The sequence below is a fragment of the Danio rerio genome, chromosome 23 (genome assembly GCF_052040795.2).
Source record: "Danio rerio strain M-AB ecotype USA chromosome 23, GRCz13ab, whole genome shotgun sequence".
NCBI lineage: Eukaryota > Metazoa > Chordata > Actinopteri > Cypriniformes > Danionidae > Danio > Danio rerio.
Genome location: NC_141043.1, coordinates 11,823,261 through 11,841,344, shown reverse-complemented (window position 1 = coordinate 11,841,344; position 18,084 = coordinate 11,823,261). Strand labels below are relative to the sequence as shown.

Here is an 18,084-nt window from a genome sequence, read left to right as displayed (position 1 = left end):
TGGCAACTTTATTGATTACACGTTTGCCACCACTCACTCCATTCCTTTAACCTCCTGTGATTCCTCCATAGCCATCACTGCTGTAGACGGGCGCCCTTTGGGAGAGGGACGCATAAAATTTGAGATTTCCCTTCTTGCCATCGACTCCCCTAAGCACTCTGTAATTCTTGGGTTACCATGGCTACAACTACATGACCCTCAAGTTTCCTGGAGAACTGGTGAGATCACAAAATGGAGCAATCAATGCTTTACCCAATGTCTGCATTCTGTTTTCCCTGTTCAGATCAACACAATTACCAACACCGAAGACCCTGAACTCTGTCATGTTCCTGATGTTTATCATGATTTAACTGAGGCATTTAATAAGCAGAAGGCTACCAAGCTCCCTCCACATCGTGAAAATGATTGTGCCATTGAACTGCTACCAGGCACCACGCCCCCTCTTGGTCGCATTTTCCCCCTTTCTCAACCTGAGACTGAAGCGATGAAGAATTACATCTCTGTGGAGCTAGAAAAGGGCTTTATCCGACCATCTACCTCACCCGCTTCAGCAGGCTTTTTCTTCGTCAAGAAGAAGGATGGCAGCTTACGCCCATGCATTGATTACCGAGGCTTAAATGAGATCACAGTCAAATACCGCTATCCCTTGCCATTGGTTCCAGCCGCCCTTGAGCAACTCCGATCCGCCCAGTATTTCACTAAGTTGGACCTCCGTAGTGCATATAACCTCATCCGCATACGACAGGGAGACGAGTGGAAAACCGGGTTCTCTACAATCGACGGCCACTATGAATACCTCGTTATGCCCTTCGGCCTAGCAAACAGTCCTTCCATGTTCCAGGCTTTTGTAAATGAGGTATTTAGAGACATGCTCAACAAATGGGTCATAGTGTATATTGACGACATCCTGATCTACTCCAATTCACTATCTGAGCATATTCAGCACGTCAGGGCAGTGCTCGAACGCCTCATTAAGAACCAGCTATATGCAAAGATCTCCAAGTGTGAATTCCATCAGACCTGCATTTCGTTCTTGGGTTACATCATCAGCCCCGAAGGCGTGGCCATGGACCAGCAAAAGGTCGACTCCGTAACACAATGGCCACAACCCGAAACAATAAGACAACTGCAACGATTCCTGGGCTTTGCTAACTTCTACAGGCGCTTCATAAGGAACTTCAGTTCAGTCGCTGCTCCACTTACCGCCATGGTAAAAGCTAACAACGCTCGCCTAAAATGGAACCCAGATGCTGTTCGGGCGTTTACTCAGCTCAAAACCCGCTTCTCCAGTGCACCCATTCTGCGTCATCCTGATCCCGAGCAACCATTTATTGTTGAAATTGACGCATCCAACACTGGAATTGGAGCAATCCTGTCTCAAAGATCCCAAGTCACGAAGAAGCTCCATCCCTGTGCCTTCTATTCTCGCAAGCTCAACTCCCCTGAACGGAACTACGATGTGGGAAACCGAGAACTCCTCGCCATGAAGGCAGCGCTAAAAGAGTGGAGACACTGGCTTGAAGGCGCCAAACATCCTTTCACCGTCATCACCGATCACAAAAACCTGGAATATATCCGCTCCTGTAAACGTCTGAACCCTAGACAGGCAAGATGGGCTCTGTTTTTCACTCGATTCGACTTCCAAGTCACCTATATCCCTGGCTCAAAAAACATCAAAGCAGATGCTCTTTCCCGCCTCTCAGACGATGAAACCTCCGAGTACAATGATGAACCCATAATCAAAGATCCTCTAATTGTCGCTCCTATCCAGTGGGACATTGAACATGAAATCCTTCAAGCCGCCGAAACCAGTCCAACGCCACAATCTTGTCCAGAAAATAAGATCTTTGTTTCTCCGTCACTTCGAGAAAAGCTCATCCCCGAGGTACATGACCACCCCAGTTCCGGTCACCCAGGCAGCACAGCCACCGTACAACTGATTCAATCCCGCTATTGGTGGCCATCCATAAACAAAGATGTCATTAACTTCATCAATAAATGCTCACCCTGTCAGATGGCTAAACACTCCCGTCACCGTCCAGCTGGATTACTCCAACCCCTGGAGGTGCCACACCGTCCCTGGTCACACATCGCCATAGATTTTGTTACCGATTTACCCATATCTCAGGGCAAAACCACCATCCTCACAGTAGTGGATCGATTTTTGAAATCCTGCCGTCTCATTCCCATATCCAAACTGCCTACAGCCATGGAAACAGCCGAGTGACTCTGTGAGTATGTGTTCCGGTACTATGGTCTACCCGAAGACATCGTGTCGGATAGAGGTCCCCAGTTTACATCCCGACTCTGGTCAGCATTCTTCAAAAACCTCCAGATCAATATTAGCCTAACATCCGGCTATCATCCCCAATCCAACGGGCAGACAGAGCGCTTGAACCAGGAAATCGGCAGATTCCTCCGCACATACTGTCACTCTAACCAGAATGAATGGGCTAAATTTCTGATGTGGGCAGAATATGCTCAAAATTCCCTAAGAAAGGCATCTACTAGACTAACTCCATTTCAATGCGTACTGGGCTTCCAACCTCCTCTCTTCCCCTGGTCCGGCGAGACCTCTGAACTCCCCGCTGTGGATACCTGGTTCAAAAACTGCGAAGAGGTCTGGTACGCAGCTCACACTCACCTCTCTCACGCCGTACGGCGTTTCAAGGAACAAGCCGATCGACACCGACGTTCTGGTCCCATGTATTCCCCAGGACAATGGGTTTGGCTTTCCACCCGTGACTTACGCCTCAAACTGCCCGGCAAGAAGCTCAGCCCCAGGTACGTGGGTCCATTCCAAATTGAAAGACAAATATCTCCTGTTTCGTTCAGACTGACACTCCCTAATCATTTCCGTATTTCTCCCACTTTCCATGTCTCTCTGCTCAAGCCTGCTGCTGGCCCAGCCGAGGCGGATAGGGAGGTGGCAGCCGGTGAACAGGGTCCCCCGCCTCTTATGATCGATGGTGAGGAGGCCTACCAGATCCACGAAATCCTGAGATCCAGACGCCGGGGAGGACAACTCCAATATCTCGTTGATTGGGAGGGGTACGGTCCGGAGGAGAGATCTTGGATTAACTGCAAGGACATCCTAGACACTACACTACTGGAAGAGTTCCACTCACAACATCCGGATATGCCGGCCCCTCGCCCCCGTGGAAGACCCCGGCGTCGAGAATTGCCTCACTTCAGGAGCCGTTCGTTGGGGGAAAGTTTATTGGTAAGTAAAGCCTGGTAATCACACTGTGTCTGTTATCTGCTACGTCTCCCTTGATGTGTATGTTGTATGTCCGCATAGCCGTGCGAGTTGTTGATGTTTAAGTGTGACTTAATCAATACAGCAAAATGGATCCCTCCGTGTCAGTCTCCCCGTTACACTGTGTGTGAAGTTTTTAGGTGAACATTTTTTTTGCAAAAACGCCTTGTGGTGCCTGCTGCATAATCCAAAATTTTACATATACCAATATCTTTAGGGAATAATTGTGTGATTTGTATACGCCATGGTAACTTGTAAATAAAGTAAAATAAAATATTATGTTTCAATTGCAACTTGTGATATATTCATGTATGAATGGTTGCAACAAAAATTGCTCTCTCTTTCAGGGGTGGATCGATCAGGGTGGCAAAATGTAACAATTACCACCCCGAAAAAAATGCTTAACAGTTTATTCAACTGATTTACAGAGGGTGCATCATTGCAATAATATAAAAAGACCATAAATAGAGAAAAAATGAAAACAAAACTAATCTATTAAATACAGTGGCCGAGAGAGCTTAACGTGCTTCAATTTAAGAAAACACATACAATTACAAAAAATGCCTGCAACTTAAAAGACCTTCATCCATTTGACAGCACACATGCTGCAAATCCTCACAATGCAAACGCAATAAAAAAAAACACAACGCAAACAAATGAATAAAACACGCTGCATTTTCTTACAACCCAAACAATTTATGAAAGTGTGCTACATTTTCACACAAAGCAAACCATTTTTAGAATGCGCTGCATTTTCTCACACTTGCAAAAACAACGGAACACAACGAAAATGTTTTAAGTGGAGACAATAACGTGAAGGACGCTACTGTCCCATAACTATTGCTCAGTGAAGTTGTAGGTGATCTTTGAAAGGTGAATTTTTTGTTTGCTTTTTTTAACATCCCGATTTGCTTGTCTTTTTTGATTATTAGCCTAAATCACCATAATCTGCAGTAAATAGCCAGGTCCATCACGTTTTAGGGTCTCCTTGAAACCTTTCCATTGTGTTCCGTGCTATTTGAAAATGTTGTGAGAAAATGCACCGCGTTTTCGCAAACCATTTGTGTTGTGTGAAAATGCAGCACAATTTTTTCAAAATGTGTTTGTGTTGTGAGGATTTTGCAGCATGTGTGCTGTCAAATGGATAAAGATTTTTTTTATTTGCTGGCATTTTCTGTAATTGCATGTGTTTCCTTAAATTACGTTAAGCTCTCTCGGCTCCTATGGACTGCTTTATTGGAAACCTGTAAGCATTGTCATCCATTGTAGAAAAAACAAATGCAATGGATTTCAATGGTTACCATTTTCCAACGTTCTTCAAAAGACCTTCTTTAACTCAAACTGGTCTGGAGCAAGTCATGGGTGAGTAAATTATGGCAGATATTATTGTTATTATTATTATTATTATTTTGATGAACTATCCCTTAAAGTATATGTTGGTTGTACATTCCAGTTGCAAAGTATTATGAGTGGATTCAACAACAGACCCCCCCACCCCCCACCTCCCATTTAATAGTGTCGAAATGGCTGGCAAAAAAATAAATAAAATAAAATTATATAAAACTACAAATGAAATTTATACAAAGCATGCATCAGTTAACAAAAAGAAAAAAAAAAGACAAAACAAACATTAAACCAACATAATCTCATGGCAATTTGTAACGTTTTGATTTAGTGGCTAATTCATATGAATTTGTACGATCTCCTTCATAATATTTAGTACAATTTTCTTATGCCCCACAGAGTTTGAAGTTAATGTTTTTGCTTGGTAGCACTGGTGCTCCTAGCTTTTAAACATGACGTCGTATCAGCAAAAAATTATGTGCGTCAATTCTAAAAGTTTTATATTAACAGATTTATTGCACTTGAAATCATCCTGAAGATTAAATTAAGGATTTAATGGAACACATCGATCTTAAAATGTGTAGATTCAGTGGCAAACACTGCACATTTTCGTGAATGTGGCTCCCCATCTCCTGAGGGCAGAAAGCATTGACTGGATGATTGACAGCTGATACTACCCAATCCATACACGTTCAGTTCTAGAACAGTATGTCAATTAGATGGCCTCGAAGGTGGGGCAAGCATTGCGGGATTTGTTTACTTTAGAAAGTTGACAAGTTTTAAAGTCTTCCTAAGCACTTTGTTTCACATTTTTAGGTGCAAAAAAAGCCTTTTGTGTGAACGTCTCCTAAATCTGTGCATGCAGTGAACATTTTGTATCAAAAACTGTCGCACCGCAACAATTTGATGCACTCGCACAAATGCTCATAAATATATTTTGAGGACGCGTAGATAAAATTTCGAGCGCATATGCGACCCAATGACTGTTGGATTTAAAGTGGAGTTGGGTGCTACGCCTTCTTTTTAAAATTGTACATTTTCAAACGACTGAACGTAAAATAGTTTCCTCGTAAGATCAGGCTGATTAAACTGATGAAATGACTGTAGAACGTAAAATCCCCCATATCCACAAGCAATGTTTAAGCAAACACATGCATTAAACTGTGAAACTCATGTCAAGGACTGTACACACAAGGTTGTAATGCATTTGCACTCTCAATGTCACCATCTGTTCATCAAAACACTTTAAAAGCGATTTCCCTTTAGACAGTGTGTTGAACATCTAATCTGATCTAATTTTAGCTGAGCAATTTCCAGTGTCGTCTTCTTCACATTCCCCTGCCATTACACAGTTATCGCAACCTTACAACCTACATTTAATTAGCTGCTGCGAGTCAATTAGTGTCCTGGAGAAATCACCATGTGCTTATCGAAATTCTCGACATTGGAGGAAGAACCAAAAAAGTACAATGAGCTGAATTTTGTTAGATAAAGAGGAAACACAGACATGAATGTGAAACAAGAGAAGGGAGTTTGATATTCCTCTCAACGGTTGGTTGCTGTTGTCTTCAATATCAGATAAAAATGAAGCAGAATTATGCATTGTGCTAGAGGGTTTGGCATTGGATTGCCTGCCAAAATCATGATGAGCCCAAGCTTTCAAAGAAAGAGAAATAAAATAAATGCTTAGCCTTATGATTTAATCATTTTACTCTACCTCATGAGGAAACTAACACTATTTTGTCAGTTTAGTGGCTAATTTATATAAATTCATACAACTTCAGTCATACAAAAATGTAAGAATTTTAAACCCATTCATCATGAGGATGAGCAAATCATATTAAAATGTAAGAATGAGATCATACAAATTTATTCATAATGTTATGAAATGTGTGAGATAGCGTTGTTTTCCCCTAAAATAATCCATTTGTGCTCAATTAAAAAAAATGGTTTCATGCAGCCATGTTTATAGTGTCCTATATGAACATGTTTTGCATATATTTTCTCCAGGATTTAGATTTTTATCAAGAAAATTGTATTTGAATTTGCGGCAAATATGGTTTCCGGTGGGCAAATGTTGTAAGAACCCTTCAATGTAAAATTTGAATAGAAGGAGAACATTTGGTATTCTAATTCAAAACAACTGCTTTCAAAAGATCAATTCATTTCATAAACACACTTATTATGGTTAAAGTTAGAAAATCATTTAATATGAACCCCATGAACAGCAGTCAAAGAAAAACAAATCAATAACAAACAAATTAAGAGTCAAAAATTAAAGTAAATACTGGTGTAAATACACAAAAGTTAATACATATCACAACAGTGACTAACAAAACAAGTATTTTCAGAAAATCTCACTATGCCCTTCCAGCCGCAACCCATCTCTGTGAAACATCCACACACACATTCACACTCAAACTCATATACTACGGACAATTTAGCCTACCCAATTCACCTGTACCGCATGTCTTTGGACTGTGGAGAAAACCGGAGCACCTGGAGAAAACCCACGAGAACGCAGGGAGAACATGCAAACTCCACACAGAAACGCCAACTGAGCCGAGGCATGACCCAGCGACCTTCTTGCTGTAAGGCGACAGCACTACCTACTGCGCCACTGCTTCGCCTTCATGATGAACTGTTTAGACTAAACAATAAATATATAAATAAAAGACCATATCACAATTCTCAGGTTTTCTGGATGGGTTATTTAGTAAAATTTTATTTTTAATTGTCTAATTCTACAACGGATTGCATAAATATAATTTTGTTCATTTTGTATTTGTAATAACACATTTATTTATATTGGGAAAAAAAAAATTATTCTTTCAATACAACTGAAATTATGCTATTATTAAATATTAAATACATTTTAAATACAATCAAATACATTATTACTATTTTGAAGGTTTGAATGTTATTTCTTTAAATCATTTTCGATGACGGCAAGAAAATAAATAAAAAGTATAACTATTCAAGTCATCTTCATTTGTATAGGCTTTTACAATGTAGATAGTGTCAAAGCATCTTCACATAAAAGATAATAGTGAATTGAAACGGTGTAGTTCAGTTTAGGAGTTTAAGTTCAGTTCAACTAAAATAGTATAACCATGTATAATTATCTATTTTATTTTAAACAATTTCATTTGAGTCTCAATTTTGTTAATGTAAAGTTTCAAACTTTAAAAATGCTGTAAGCTGCAAATAACATAATTTTTTCTTCTTCTTTTTGTACTCCCTCAGTATTTTCACTCACTCAAGAGACTTGTTATTGTTCCTTTTGCACACTTTGTGAACTGTGTTCAGAAGACGCCATCCTAGAACAGAGGAAAGAGCAGACCTTTTAGTCACTAAACATGCAATCTAATTCTTGTATTGCATTTGATGATGCCAAATGGCTTTGTACTGACACACAATAAAGTATTTAGCAGAGAGATTAAAATGTAATAATGTAACGTCACGCGTTCCTACTCCAGATGTCACATAGACATATCTAGTACACATTTGTGCTCCTAAGAGAATTAAGCTTTTTACTCCAGCACTTACACACACATTAACACTTTCTTCTGAGTTTTATACATTTCTTGTGTTCTGAATTGCATCTAATTTTATAACGGGAGTCCCAGCGAGGGCTGATCATCTGAAGTGTCCAGCTGTGTTTACAACCCTACCCTGCTCGCTTATTAACAGCCTTGCATCAATTACCCAAAATGCACTGTGGTTTTATGAAATATTGAAGTGAAGCAGAAATGGTCTCAGGCCTCTTGACCATATGTTTCACAGCTTGCCCGTTCAGCTTCTTCAAAAAGGTTTGCTCTCCCAAACAGCTATGCAGATTGTAGATGTGGATGAAGGCTGCTGATTAAATCTGATTGTATGGAGGCCACTGCATTGGTATTAATGACCCTGTGTAATTGTGAAGTCAAAACTGTTTTACGGTTTATCTGAATAGGCTTGATTTTTGTGCTGTAAAAAAGATCATCTGCTATATAATATACATCTAAAAGAAAGAATCGACTCTCAAAGGACACAAAATACAATTATACACTGAAATGTATTAATTAGCAATTTATATGTTTATTAGTGGGGGATTTTATTGTGACTGTTTATGAAGGTTACCTTATGCACACACCATAAACTTTTTTTTTTTTCAATTCAATTCAGCTTTATTTGTATAGCGCTTTTACAATGTAGTTGTGTCAAAGCAGCCTCACATAAATTGTCGTAGTAACTGGAACAGTGTAGTTCAGTTTTTTAGTGTTTAAGTTCAGTTCAGTTCCGTTTAGCTCAGTTCAGTGTGATTTAAAATCATTACTGAGAGTTCAAACACTGAAGAGCAAATTCATTGATGCATAGCTCTACCAATCCTAAACCATGCGAGCCAGTGGCGACAGCAGAGAGGGAAAAAAAACTTCACCTGATAGGAGTGAAGAAAAAAAAAACCTTGAGAGAACCAGACTCAGTTGGGCACGACCATTTTAATTTCTCCGCTGGCCAAAAGTCTTGTGCAGAGCTTCAGTCACCGCGGTGGAGGCTGGAAGCTGCCTTAGCGAAGACTCGTCTGTCCCTGGAGCATCACGGGAATCAGACTTATGTTCTCCACTCCCCATGACCATCAGCGCAGCAGCAGCTCAGGATATGGCCTGGTCCCGGATATGGAAACCTTGGGATCATCTCGTCGCTGGTCTTGGATCCAATCAGTGACTCTGTATAATCTGAGGACCTTGGGATGAGTATCCCCAGTATCCCCAGTATCTACGACATGCATTGAGTGTATGCTTTTCTAAACAGATAGGTCTTTAATCTAGTTTTGAACTGGGAGAGTGTGTCTGAGCCTCGGACGTTATCAGGAAGGCTATTCCAGAGTGTAGGAGCCATAAAGGAGAAGGCTCGACCTCCTTTACTCGATTTTGCTATTCTAGGTACTACCAGAAGCCCTGAGTTTTGAGATCTTAAAGAGCGAGTTGGATTGTAGCAAGACAGAAGGTTGGTTAAATAAACAGGAGCTAGAACCTCATGAATTACTCACCCTCAAGGCATCCCTCAAGACTTTTTCTGTATGTCAGATGAACAAAGTTGAAGCTTTTTTTTTTCTTTTTTTCTTTCCTGGCTCTTTCATGCTGTATATGGTTGTTGGGTAGTGTCTTATAATTTAAAGCTTTTAAAAGCACATGAATTCATCATCAAACTAACTAATATACCACCAGGGGGTTAATGCATGCTTTATAAAGCGCATCAATGTGTTTTTGTAACAGAAGAAATTACAATTTTTAATTATAAACACCAATCAGTAACGTTTGGTAGTTCAATTCAATTCAGCTTTATTTGTATAGCACTTTTACAATGTAAATTGTGTCAAAGCAGCTTCACATAAATGGTCATAGTATCTGGAACAGTGTGGTTCAGGTTTTAGTGTTTAAGTTCAGTTTAGCTCAGTTCAGTGTGATTTAATCATTACTGAGAGTTCAAACACTGAAGAGCAAATTCATCGATGCGTAGCTCTACCAATCCTGAACCATGCGAGGCAGTGGCGACAGCGGAGAGGGAAAAAAAACTTCACCTGATGGGAGTGAAGAAAAAAAACACTGAGAGAACCAGACTCAGTTGGGGACAACCATTTTAATTTCTCCGCTGGCCAAAAGTCTTGTGCAGAGCTTCAGTCGCCGTGGTGGAGGCTGGAAGATGGCCTCAGCGAAGACTCGTCTGTCCCTGGAGCGTCGCTGGAATCAGACTCATGTTCTCCACTCCCCACGACCATCAGCGCAGCAGCAGCTCATGATATGGCCTGGTCCTGGATATGGAATCCTTGGGATCATCTCGTCGCTGGTCTTGGATCCAATCAGTGTAGGTAGTGTCAATGTACGTTATGTACAACTAACATATGAAGTAAAATCTATTCTCAGTTGAAGCTTTCGGAATATGTATATTTTGTAGGAGCCAAATAAGATGACTATGGACAAGAACCCTATTTGGCTTGGCTATATTTTATAACTATATGCAGTATGTTACACGCACAATTCAGCATTCATGTGTCTAGCCAGGCTATGCCATACTTCGTATTTATACTGTTGTTATATATGTATGTATGTATGTGTGTTGTTATATATGTATGTATGTATGTATATATATATATATATATATATATATATATATATATATATATATATATATATATATATATATATATATGTATATATATATATATATATATATATATATATATATATATATATATATATGAACATGGCGTAGCCTGGCTAGACACATCAATGCTGAATTATGCGTGTAATGACCAAATGTGCTAGTGAAAGCACCTTAAAAATATTTTTTGTAAAGCTTATTTATGCAGTGAACTGTCAGGTCTCTATTTTTCTTACCTTTCTAAACACAATTTGGATCCTAGTAACTGTGATGAAATCTTCACATAAAACCATCAACTGTATACTGTATACACTGTTTGTTTATTTTTTTTTATTTTAGTTTTTCCATATTTCCCTATTGAACTATTGACGTTGCTTGTGTGATCTTGCTTTAGAGCGATGTGCATTACATTTAAATCATTTACGGATACAGTTAAAGCAGCTTTATAGGCAATCATACAACAGCTGAAATGATGATGGCTAAACATGCCCCCTCTCCGTCCTTTATGTCAACAGGGTTGAAGCATAGCTCAAGGGCATGCGGCTTTGATATTTCACTATGTAATTATAGTACATGACTCAGCCTAGCTCTTCTTTGAAGAAACAAAAGTGTCATTCTCAGACTTAATTAACCTTTGGGAGCGCAGCACATTTACCTCATTATGAGCAACAAAGCATGACAGGTTCCTTTTCTGATGTTCTCTCTGAATGTCACTTTTTGTTTTTTCCAGTTCATTCAGCTTGTTTAGGTTTCTAACAAAGGTAATTCAAACTCATTTTAGTCACAAGTTCATAATTCAGATTCTGAATCTGTTTCAATTAACTTTTAAGCAAAACAAAAGGTACATTCTCTGTATTTAAAGTGCCCCTATTATGCTTTTTCAAACATTACCTTTCATGCAGTGTGTTATGCAGATGCTTGTGAATTTCAAATTCTGCAAAGTTTTAAAGATTCAGTTGCGCAATGAATAAAGTTTATTTCTCCCAGAAACAAATAAACAATTCTGAATTGCCAAAGCAAGTAACCAGCAATTTTAACTTCTGTATATTCCTCAAGCATCCAAAAACACTCACTGTCCATACCAACATATGTTTTTACAAAAGCTACTCCACATTCATATGTCCCTTTACAGCATATGAGTAAAACATAGGATGCTTCAATCTTTGTCATTTACATTAGTTATTTATTTACTTTCCCCCTCTTGGTAACATCATGACAATGTTGTCTTGATGTCATGTGTCGCTTATTTTTTTTTAAATGGACAGCCAAGGTGGATTTGTTGGTGTGTGTGTGACACAAGAGTAAGAGAATTTGCAAAAAACTAGTACAAATATATACACAAAACAACATGTCTACACTTGATTTCTGCAGCTGAACAATAACACTAAGTACATATTATATGTCCCTTAAACAGAAGTAATGTTAAGTTTTTACAAACTGACAATAATCATTATAAAGGCTTTTAAAACGGTCAAACAAACAATGCAAAATGTCATCCACCATCTTGCCTGATTTGGTCACAATAAACATGTCTCATCGGTTTTGAAAGGCTTTGTTTTCACAGTACCAAACAAACAAAAAAGAAATCTAAAATGCATCTATTTGCAAAGTGTTTTCACTTTTCCATTACAAATACAAAGGCAGAGGTGACACGGTGACTCAGTGGTTAGCACTGTCACCTCACAGCAAGAAGTCAATAGGCATTTCTGTGTGGAGTTTTCATGTTGGCGTGTGTTTTCTCCGGGTCTCCCACAGTCCAACGACATGTGGTATAGGTGAATTGGATGAACTAAATTAGCCGTAATGTATGTGTGTGAATGATTGTGTATGATAATTTCCCAGTACTGGGTTGCAGCACGAAGAACATCCGCAGTGTAAAATATATGCTAGATAAGTTGGCAGTTCATTCCACTGTGGCGACCCCTGATGAACAAAGGTAGTAAACCGAAGAAAAGTAAATGAATGAAAAATACAGAAGCAGTAATAAAGCCACGATCACTAGCTAGAGTACCCACTAGCTCTACCAGCTCTGTATAGTTGCATTTCACCCGGACTCTATTTCCCACAACTCACTGCACTAATTACAGCTCCACCTGTTCCCCATTTCCTATTTAAGGCCTATTTAAACAGCTTTCATTGCAGCCATTTGTAGTGATGTCTAAAACTTCAACAGACATCCTCTAGTACATTTAATCAATCCCATAATGTACAGCAATAATGAGTGACCAACCAAAATACACTCAACGGCTTGAACATACTCATAATGAATGTACTGTGAGAGTTTGCATGCTAAATGAATACTTATGTCTGAAAATGGCATCCACAGTAGAGTCCTATCAATGTAAGTTTAACAAATGTATTGTTTTTTGCAAGACATAAAATAAAACCACTACTAGACACTATTATTTTTTTTAAATCCAACAATATGGCATGCCTTTCAATTCACTTCCAATGTCCAGTGTTGACTCACTCCTTTTTAATCATTCTTTTATGTGTACTATATTTGTGGACAAAAGTAGGGAATAGTAAATAAGGGTACAGTATAGGGGCAATTTCGAATACAGTCAGTTTCACAGCCTTGTTTAGCTGTAGCTGTTAGTGATGGTAAAATGAATCTTTTTGTACCAGTGAACTGTTCGACTCAATTGTATCGGAAAAAGGTTCCTGACTAAAAGCTTTCCAATTCAGAGCTCTATGAGGGAAAGCACTGGGTCGCAAAAATGTCAAACGTTCAAAACAGACTAACTCATTCATTCGTTAATTTTCGGCTTAGTCCCTTTATTAATCTGGGGTCGACACAGCGGAATGAACCTCCAATTTGTCCAGCACATGTTTTACGCAGCTGATGCTCTTCCAGCTGCAACCCATCACTGGGAAACACACTTATACACTCTCATTCACACACATACACTACAGACAATTTAACTTACCCAATTCACCTGTACTGCATGTCTTTGGACTGTGAGGGAAACCGAAGCATCCGGAGGAAACCCACACGAATACGGGGAGAACATCAGACCAACTCATTTATGTAGTAAAACAACAATAGTTATATAAACAAATTACCCAATTACTGTAGTATTTTACCCAAAAGGTATGTTGCATTTCACCAACAACTACTGTCGTAAAATCCAAGGTATTTAAAAGCATTTATGTTTTATGTATGTAGGTATTCCAACCAGTCCTACACCCACCCTTTTATTTCTAATGGGTATCGAACTGGCGATTCCTGCATGGGAGGTGAATGCTCCAAAAGAGATGCTATGTGAGTGAGGCATTTGTCCTGCACTCGCCAACTGGCCTCTGTTACACACTATACTACAATAAGCAGTGACTCTCTCTAAAAATAGTTGTAAATACTCTAATACACTTTAGTATGGTTCAAATGCTTTTTACTATAAATTACTATAGTATTTTAGTTAAATTACTGGTGCATGGGACCAGTGCAGTGCTATACACTTTACTGTGTCAAAATCAAAATTCTAAGTAGTCATGTGGATATAGGTGAAAATAACGCTTCATACGTCACTACAATGAACTGCGAAATGTATACTTTTTTTGATACATGCTTCGAAACCTCGATGCACAATGTCACATCACTAGTAGCTATATATATTTATTTATTTTTTTTTTTTATACATGTTTCCTGATATTGGATATTTCTTTGTGATTGAGAAGTTGAAGTTTGTAAACATTATGAAATTTTTTCTACTCAATTGTATTGAAAAAGGTTCGATATTCAAAGCTTTTCGAATCAGAGCTCACTTAGAACCTCTGCTGGTAAAAAAAGAGGAAAACGCTGTATTACAAATGTTTTGCAATCTACCAACACGTTAATCTTAAGGCCCGTGCACACGGGACACTTTTTGCTTGCGTTTTCCATCTATGTTTAATGCCTCGAGACTAAATAAAGGGTGCCAATGTGATCGTGCACAACAACGCACAAAACGCCTGGCACATTTAAAAATAAAATAAATAAAAAATGTCTCATGCTTTTTCTCGTTTACTCAGATTGGCGCTTTTGTTCACGTGCACGGAGCTGCTAAAGTTACAGTAAACAACACTTGGAGGCGCTCAAGCACAAAACTGTCAATGCGAGCGCACATTGAAGAAGATGGCGTATTAATAATAGGCGTATTTATATATTTATACGTTATTTATAATGTAGAACGTCGATAATGATGCTCTAAATGGGGTGGAGTAACAACTTAAAGAAAAAAACCCATACGTTTTTGAGTGAATTATATTATTTTACACGCACACACATTGAAAAAAAAAATCCCATATTACTTTTGGTAAAAACATGCACTCATTTTCCAAATCAATTAATATATATATATATATATATATATATATATATATATATATATATATATATATATATATATATATATATATATATATATATACAATAAAAATAGGGCCTAGGATTCCTTTACAAATATTGAGAATATGCTCTACTCTAAAACATAAAATTACTTACAAAAAGCTAACACATATTTATAACTCATAAACAAGTCAAATAAATTGTTAATGGTTGTAATTTACAGTAGGCAATTTATTAAGAAAATAAGAAAAATTCTACTTGACAATGATAATAATAATAATAATAATTATTATATTATTATACATGCTTTTAAATAATAGGTCACCTATAGCTTTTGTCATGAGCCACGGCTGCATTCAAAATGGCATAAATGTTTTCAGTGTACTACAAAAGGAGTACAGTTGTCAATATGAAGATTGTACTGTAAAAATATTTTGAAAGCAAATTACACTTAAGAGACATCAATCAAATGTTTTTTTTTTAATCATTCCAAGTTTATATGTTGGAACGTTTGAAAAAAAAATAGGGCATAGGGGGATAACTGGAAATAGAACACAACTAGGAACTACGCTTCTAGCTACAGTTCGAGAGGTGTAGTTGCAAGTTTGCAACGCAGTTTGCAAATGTTTGTTGGAACGTTTGGGAAATGCCAAATCAACAAACTATGTTTGTCACGACGCAACTTGCAACCTTAGTTGGCTAACGATGGTTTTCGGAAACGCACCTTAGATTAGCGATTGATTAATGAATTAACATGACAAATACATGTACATTTGCTTTGTTAAAAATAGTAGTAGTAACTCAACAGTAATGATAACTTTGTTCCTGTTTGTAAACAAATAAAACTTATGAATTGAGAAAATAAATAAATGCAGGTGTTCATGCCAAGAAAACAGTAACACTTTCACAGCATCATGGTTATAATAATGTGTAGCCAACATATGTTTGCCTAGATGGCCACTATTTGTTATGGAGGCTTTGTAGTTCTCCATATGCACCAGAAACTTTATCAACACTTGAAAAAGTGTCTTGCAATACTGGTGTCGCTCGCTCCAGTAGGTGACACTTTCTCTCTCTCTCTCTCTCTCTAGATTCACCAGACTTCATCTTCTAAGCACCCCATACTTCTCAGAAAACATTGTACAATTCTGTGTGCTCCACACAGGTGAGTGGGCTTGATAAACCACATGTGGTTTTCACTCTTCTTTTCATATGCTCAGAGGGGGGAGGAAAATAAGAGAGAGAGGGATGTCACAGCTTTTATATGCTGCTACTCTCTGATTTGAAGTGCTGTTTTAATTCTCACTTGTAAGTCACTTTGGATAAAAGCATCTTCTAAATGAATAAAAGGTAAATGTTGTGCTTTAAGTGTTTTGACCTGGAACCAGTGCAATGCTTTGAAATTGTATGACTATGTATGTAAACTATGCTTCGAACCTCTCGCAATACACCTTACCAAGCTACAAGGTCATGCCCTGTGTCATGCATTTTTAAACCTTTGAATCGAAATACAAAGCAGTCGTGGTTGTAGAAAGAAATAATAATCACATGGTTATGGTTAAAAATATGTTCCTGTAAATTGATGATTCTCATTTTTTCTTCTATATGATTAAAAGCCTTCAAAGTCTCACCCCTAGTTCTGTATATTGTGGCCAAGAGAGGTTAACACATTGCAATTAAGAAAAAACACATTGCAATTTTAAAAAACGCCCCAAGTAAAAGTTGTTCCACAGACTGACAGCGTGTTGCAAATTCTCACAATGCAAACAAATAAAAATACACTGTATTCTCACAATGTAAATAAATAAAAGTAGTACTTTTCTCACAATGCATGCAAATGTAACGAGGAGACTGACACGGAGGGATCCATTATGCAGTATTTATTAATCACACTCTTACTCAACACACAATATGCACAAAGGTGCAAACACACATCAACAGTAGTAGTAATGGTCTTAAGGCTGGCGGCAGACACAGTGATTTGTAATGTAATGTAATGTAATGTGTATTTATATAGCGCATTTATTGTGTATGGCCATACACCCAAAGCGCTTTACAATCATGAGGGGGGTCTCTCCACACCACCACCAGTGTGCAGCATCCACTTGGATGATGCGACGGCTGCCACAGGACAACGGCGCCAGTGCGCTCACCACACACCAGCTATTGGTGGAGTGGAGAGACAGTGATCGAGCCAATTCAGTGGAAGGGGATGATTGGGAGGCCATGATCGTATGGGCCGATAGAGGGACTTTGGCCAGGACACCGGGGTTACACCCCTGCTCTTTCACGAGAAGTGCCATAGGATTTTAATGACCACAGAGAGTCAGGACCTCGGTTTAACGTCTCATCCGAAAGACGGCGCCCACTGACAGTGTAGTGTCCCCTTCACTTTTACTGGGGCATTAGGACTCATACAGACCACAGGTTGAGCGCCCCCTGCTGGCCTCACTAACACCACTTCCAACAGCAACCTAGTGTTCCCTAGTGGTCTCCCATCCAGGTACTGACCAGGCTCAGCCCTGCTTAGCTTCAGTGAGTAACCGGTCTTGGGCTGCAGGGTGACATGGCTGTGACATGGCTGTTTACCAGGCATGGGTCAAAGGCAGGCAGAGTGATTCAGAGTCCGTGTATCAGGCTTGGGTCGAGGGCAGGCAGCGAGTATCAGAGTCCGTGTATCAAGCTTGGGTCGTGGGCAGGCAGAAGGTAAAGCAGAGTCAGAAACGGGCTGGATTGTACACAGGAGATCAGGCAGGATATAACACTCAGTAATGCTGGCCGGTGCTGAACAAGACTTCACACTGACTGAGTGTTTGAGTGCGGCTTATAAAGAGTACGAGGGTCATTATCTGGAATGTGCTTCAGGTGTGCACGATCAGTGTAAGTGGATGATGTAATGCTAGAAGTCCGGAGATGGCGGCCTCTGCTGGCCAGCGAGGGGAATGACTGGGACCGAGGCGGTGACAGCAAATAACATGGAACACAATGTTTCGAGGGAACCCCAAAACTT

The 18,084-nt window shown here is 39.0% G+C and overlaps 1 protein-coding gene across 1 annotated transcript in view; it reads right to left on the bottom strand.

Moving 5' to 3' along the window:
- The window catches only part of LOC147831238 (uncharacterized), a 650,544-nt gene that overhangs the window by 416,917 nt on the left and 215,543 nt on the right, over positions 1 to 18,084 (bottom strand). The window lies entirely within an intron of this gene.